Here is a 7,162-nt window from a genome sequence, read left to right as displayed (position 1 = left end):
TTCAAGCACCAAATCACCAAAACCCATTTGTGCGCTAACACCTACCGGCAAGCTTGATCTCCCAAGATTAACTCCATCCTTAGTCTTCTTGAACACCCAAAAGAGTAATCTCTCAAAAAGTCAAGAATTCTCTTTTCTCAATCTCTCAAATCAGGTTTTTGATTATGTATTCTGTGTGTTTGAAAATGAATTGAGATTTGTTTAAAAAGGAATTCTTTGCTGGTGAGATTAATGGATTAAGAGATTTATCTAATCAGTTATCCTGATTGGGTTTTGATTGTAGTGCATTTCATAATCGATTAAATAAGTGACTAATCCATTAAAGAGTTATGTAACACCTATATTTTTACAGTTCAAGATTGGATAAGCTGATCTAAGTAATTATAGGTTTGACTCACATTATGTTAAACATGCATTACCTATTCATATGAATGATTATACCTATTTCTAGTGACAAAGCTAGGGATGGCAAAATGGGCCAGGCCCGACGGGCCGGCCCGCCAGCCCGACTGAAAAAGCATGGGCCGGGCTAAGAATTTCAGCCCGCCAACCTATGACAGCCCGGCCCGTCAAGCCCGCTGGCCCGTCGGGCCAGCCCACGGGCCAAAACGGGCCAGCCCGCGGGCCGTATAAGTTAATGAATAACAAAAAACACGTGCAGTGTAGCAGCAGGAGGTGGGTGGAGTGTTTAATTTTTTTGAAGTCTCTTCTCTACTCTGCCACTGCCAGACTTATTCCTTCATTCCTCTCACACTCTCTTCTCCTCCTCCTCCACCACCCGCGTTTTGGGAAACCAGAAGAGAGCACCCTCGTTTCTCCTCCACCCACGTCGCTGGCCAAGAAACACGAAGGCAGAGTGCAGGCCATTCACGGCGTCTCCTTTCTCCTCCACCGTGACATCCACCACGTCGCTGGCAGGGGCAGCAGCGCCACCATCGGACTGCGATTGACGAACGATTTCGACCGCCACGACCACCACGAACACAGGTTTGTTTGTAATTTGCGTTCTGGTTCCCTTTTCTTTCAATTTGTAACCTAAATTTATGATTTTCGTAACCCTAAAATTGGTTTCCTGTAATTGGAAGTTATGGTGGCTGCATGCCAACGTGAGGAGCGTGAGTGTGATGGTAAGGGGCGGGGGAAACGTCGGGAAAGCATTGCGAGGGGTCTGGATAAGGGTGGAAGGGGTGCGGGGAAGATCTGAATTGGGCATTGTGAGGGTGGTGCGGCGGAACGGCGTCGTGTGGATGGAAGGCGTTTTGAGTGTGGGGGAGAGAGGGGTTGGTTCCGTGATCGCGAATGAGCTGTAACCTGCGCTGGTCGTCGGAGAAATTGAGAGGGTGGGTGTTGTTGTCGTGGATTCGGGGTCTCTTGAAATTCTGGAAATTAGGGTTGGCGGAGGCGTAAGGAAGAGGGGGTTGGTGTGGGTGGTGATAGGGTGGGGGCGGAGGAGCGGGGCAGAAGGGGAAGTGGGAGAGGGAGCAAGTGGGGCAGAGATTTGGGGGTGGAGTGGGACGCCATTGCCGATGATCCATTGCTAACTGCAACAACACTGTGTTTTGGAAGAAGAAGAAGATTTGATCCCTTCCCTTCTGAAAAACCAGAGACTAACCCTGCAGTAAAACCCACAATTTATGCTCCCTGGGTTGGCGGGCTGAAATTCGCCACCTCCTTTTTAACTGTTCTGAACTCTAATTTGTTTGAGGCATCTCTACCGGGGTTTGATGATGGGGAGATTTCAGAAGATGCTCCTATTGATTTGGAGGGTTTAGATGCTTCTGCAGCACATGTTGCCAAACAAATTATACAACCTCTCATCCATAATTAATGCTTCTGTTTTTTTTTTATGTAACTGTTTGCACTTTGGTAATGCTCCATGCCTAAAGTACTCTAATTCAGACTTGTTATTGATGTTGCAACAGTGTCTTGATGACTTGCAGAGAACAAAATGTCATTTATATATATTGTAGGGTTGTTTGTTTTGTGATCAGTTATATTATATACTGCAGGGTTGTTTTTGTTGCAATAATTTTGTTGAAATCTGATTTTGGACTGAAAATGTAACATATGGAAAAAAGCCCGCGGGCCAGCCCGCCAGCACGCCAGCCCGCCAGCTTGCGGACCGGGTTCAAAAGTGTAACCCGTTTCACCCTTGCGGGCCAGCCCGGCCCGGCCCGTATAAATCGGGCCAAAATCGGGCCGGGTCAAAACGGGCCGGGCTGGCCCGTTTTGACATCCCTAGACAAAGCTTGATCGGGTTGCATGACTTTGAACACCATCAAAACTTCAGCACACCGAGTAAACTCCCTCTTTGAACACAAACTATTAATTTCTATTTATTTCTCATGCGCTATCTTCGATAATTGAATAAGATAAAATTATCCAACTCTTGTACTTATTTAAGTGTGAAATCTTAATTTTATAGAATAATATTTTCCTATACATGTATTTTTTTTTAAGAACATAACATGAAATTTTATATTATATATATTTTTTAATTAATTTTTAACCGTAACATATTCATCGTAAAGTTTTTTTTAGTATTTATATCTTTCAAAACTCTAATTTAATTTAATTAATGTAGAATTCAAGATTTTGAAACAACAAACTGCCATCTTTTAAATATATATATATATATATATATATATATATATATATATATTTATTGTGTATATTATTTTGATCACTACCGATTACACCGTTTATTCTATATATACCAACCGGTAATCTATATCTAATTTAGTAAATCTATGTTACATAATCTATATTACATTAATTTTCGCTAGTAAATCTAGTATGGATATTTGGTGGTACATAAAATCAACTGTTTAAATTTAATGATAAAAAAATAATTATTCTATGATAAAAATATATGATCCGTATATAAAATATTAAAACACACAAGTCAAATAATAAAAAATAAAACCAGATCAATAATTTATTTATTAATCATTACGCATGCATCACAATATAGAAGAAAAGATGAAGTTGGAATTCATATTTTCTACCTTGTTATTTGATATTTGTATTCGATGGGTCATTTTGCCTTTATTTTTTTTGTTATATTGGTCCTACATTTAAGAGATTTCAATCAAAATATGAAAACAGAAAAGGTTGACTTCACTCTACTTTTTTTATTCTTCTCTTTCACACATTGCCGTCAGTTTCCACATAATGGACACACTCCTCTTATTCTCTCAAAATCTCTTTGCATTTAAATTTCTCAAAGTTTTTTTTTCCATTGGTTGTTACAAACTTATGTCGACATTTCATGACATAGCTTCATCATTTATGTCATCTTCCTTTTCTGTTAAAAGATTTACCATTTATAATAAAAATAATATACATTAATTAAAATTTAAGTAATCAATCAGATAATACAGTTTCCTATTTAAATCATTCGGAAAATTTTTTCTTCACTATATTCTTCTTTTCCTTCTTATTTCTCTCATTCTTCTTCTTGGTTAGATTTATCTTACAATGACTAGATATAAGATAAACCAACAGTTTTCGTTTTTTTCTTCTATTATAGTATTTTTGGTTGTAACGAAGAAAATGAAGATTGTGATAGAGCAAAAGCTCTGAAATACAAAATAGTAGCTTTGGTATCAATTTTAATTGTGAGTGCAATGGGAGTGTGTATTCCTCTTATGGGAAAAGTGATACCTGCTTAAGTGATACCTGCGTTTCTTGATAAAGGCTTTTGCTGCAGGTGTGATTCTGGCAACTGGGTTCATCCACGTGTTACCCGATGCTTTTGAGAATCTGACACTAAATACTGGGTAATGTGGCCATGGGGATTTTTTGGAATTTTCGAGTCACTATGTTTGAAAGTGAGGAGTGAAGAACAATTAAGTGGAAAGTTATGTTGAATATTTTGGTCATCAGTACCGGTTTTTGTTTCATATTTTGAGTTACTGCAACTGATAATAAAAAAAATTTACAATAACTCTCCAGTTAATCCAACACGGCTCCCCACATACCATTTACAATACTTATGGGATAGTTTGTAATGTTCACCATCGAAATAAGCTACTATTCAATTTAGTTGTCATGGAAATAGTTTACTTTTGTTGTTCATAACTCAAGATCAAAATGTCTATCATAACTCCCCACTTAATCCATCATTAGTTATGAGATCTTTTTCCATTATCCCTATCCAATTAACATTTAGTTGTCTTGGAAATATTATTGTGCTATCATATGATTACAATGAACATTTTTCTCTTGACTCTTAAGTTTTTTATTTTCCATTGAATTATTGCAAGTGATGTTCAAAATAATAAGAATAACTCACAAGTTAATCCAATAGGAATCCCCACATACCTCATACATATTTTAAGGGACATCTTTTCATTACACCATCCAAAAAACCTGCTTAGCAATGCTCATAATATTAAGAACATTTTATAGTTTTGTCCTATGATACGATGACAACGAACATTTTGTCTTAACACTTAAGTTTTGTATTTTTGCATTAAAAAAATGAACGTTGACGAAGGAAAGATTCCAACAACAACACTCAAAAAACTTGATTCTCCCAACCTTGTAATCACTCTTACTGCATTCCTTGCTTGCAATGATTCCTACTACCCAAAGATTTGACCATTTTGCTTAAATAAACCCAATGTTTCAACTTATCTGGTGAATCTCACACAGACCAAACATTTCGATGTTTGAGTTGTGGGTTCTCGGTGCCAAAGAAATAAACAAATCATGATTGGGTTACCAACCCAGAAATGATGAAGGTGTGAGAAAGTTGTGAGATAAAATTAAAGGAAACTCACAAACGACCGTGGGCATGGATGATGACAACGGAAACCCTTGTTCTCGACGATGTGTTTTCGTCACCTCTACCTTCTCTCAGCAAAACAAAATGCCTTTGTCTTCTCTCTGCAAAACACAATGCTTTTTTCTTTTGCCTCCAAAATTGTCCGCACATGCAAGAATTAAAAACTTTTAATGAAAATCAATTTAAAAAACTTAACTACAGTGCCACCTCTTTTATGTCAAAACTGAGTCCAGAAATTTTGTTTAAATATCATTTTTGAAAGTATAATTAAAGTATAATTCATGGATTCAGTTGGTTTTTATAGATAAAGTTTTCAAAAATTATGAGAAAGATTTTATAAAGTACGAATTACTGTAAAAATTATATTAAAATTTAGAATTAATTTATTATCAATTAATTTGTAAAATTTATTTTTAAATCTTTAAACTTTTATCGTCGTGTTAATTAAATTATATTATATTTATTGAACAATATTAAGTATTTTTCGTATATCTTTATCTTTGCCATTGACTTTTTGGAATTTTTTTAGGGTCATATAATCTTCTGGTACAATAATTTTTCAGTGGACAAAATTTTAGAATAAAAAATTGTAAACAAGATTGCAAACACTCTTTTTAATTTTTGGGTTAATTATATTTTGAGTCTCTGAATTTTGACCCAACATTAGAATTTATCTTTGTCAGAAACTTCAATACATTTTGGTCCCTGAACTAAATAAATGAATGAATACAATCTTTTTAACCTAAGTACGTTAACTTTTTTTAAGTGTTGGTGTTTTATGTTAGTATTTGACTTTTTTATAACGTTTGACACATTTTCGATTCAATATCTGCTTAGAGATGCATTCAACACGTCAAAAAAAGTTAACGTAATTGGATTAAAATGACTGTTCATTCATTTTTTAAGTTTAAAATGTAAAATATATCAAAATTTCAGACAAAAACGAATTTTAATTTTAATTCAAAGTTCATAGACGAAAGACATACTTAATCCTTAATTTTCTAAAGACAAAATTTTCAATGACAGATAGCCAACTCTCATATAGATCTATTAAGTTGCGTTGGTAATTCTCAAACCTTATCACTTTTATTCACTTTAGTCAACGTGTAACTTGGTAAATATCCATTCAAAACAACATATTATCCGTGGGAGAAAGTCTAGAAAGGGACTGTGTTTGTAACTTTAAATAATGGGCTATATTATGTTTTAAGTTTTATATTATTAGTAGAACTGAAGAATAAGTAGATCTATATTTGAGAATTTCATGTTTCAAATAGAGTGAAAAAGGATAAATGGTCAATATAGATGAGTTTTGAAATGAATTGTTACGGCAAATTTCAAGAAATGTCATACTGATGAGATTGTTCTTTACCTTGACTACTCTAGTGGAAATTGGGATTGGAATGGACACAGGAATCACAAGTGTTTACATGAGAATAATCCAAGTGTACTTATTGTGGAAGGAGTATCCAAATAGCTTCAGCCAAATTTTATTCACACTTTTTTATTTTCTTGCCACTAATTTCATGCATATTGTCACTAATTTCATGCATACAAGGATGCAACTAAGTGACAGACTTCACTTTAGGGTCAACGTTTCTCTTTGACTTAGAGCTTGTTTGATGTGCCTCATATTTAAATGGACTTAAGATGTATTTTATTATACCAAAAGCAAAAAAAGAAAAAAACGTTTCCAACAAAACCCTTCCTCTAAAGCCCTTCCTTAAAATGGATAGCAAATTCATTATAACAAGAGTGTCACAGCTATCTCACAAAAACAACGGTGAAACTCAGACTTATTGGTTACGTCCCTTTTTTATTTTTAAGAAAATATTAATATTAATAAGGGCTAGGCCCTTGCTAAAAATTTATTTTCTAAAAAAATATTGGTTACGTAACTTTTTCTGCTGTTGTTGTTGTGATCAATTGTGTGTTTAAATTCTACACATAAGTAAAAAAGATTAAACCATCAACCCAGCTTACAGGTTTTGTTTTTTAAGTCATCCAACTCATTATGTAGTTCTGCTATAGTCAAACATATATCATTAAACATATATATGGTATTTGCATGGTCAGACTCAACAGTGTATCCGTATGAGTAACAAGGCAATGAACAACATAGTTTTCTGGGTAGAAACAAACACATTATCTCCAATCCAAAATAATTCAGACTCCGATTATAAAGAAACAAGGAACACATACACTTGGATAATATAACAATATAATTCGGGAAAGAAGAAAGTGCATCAAAACATCAAATAAGAAAAAGAAAGCATCAAAAGAGATATACTAATTACAAGCCATGGCAGCCACAATTTTCAATAAGTTTTTGATTTTGTTCCTTTAAAAAAAACTTTAATAAATTGTTTA

At 34.6% G+C, this 7,162-nt stretch overlaps 1 long non-coding RNA gene across 1 annotated transcript; it reads left to right on the top strand.

Moving 5' to 3' along the window:
* Positions 1-465: 465 nt before the first annotated feature.
* Positions 466-1,933, top strand: LOC114183376 (uncharacterized). The gene is made up of 2 exons (XR_014985247.1): positions 466-987; positions 1,706-1,933. It is a non-coding gene; the product is annotated as an uncharacterized LOC114183376 (long non-coding RNA).
* Positions 1,934-7,162: the final 5,229 nt, after the last annotated feature.

The sequence above is a fragment of the Vigna unguiculata genome, chromosome 10, assembly GCF_037176805.1.
Source record: "Vigna unguiculata cultivar grain cowpea cultivar isolate G323 ecotype 2 chromosome 10, ASM3717680v1, whole genome shotgun sequence".
Classification (NCBI taxonomy): domain Eukaryota; kingdom Viridiplantae; phylum Streptophyta; class Magnoliopsida; order Fabales; family Fabaceae; genus Vigna; species Vigna unguiculata.
This window is presented reverse-complemented; position numbering and strand designations above follow the sequence as displayed.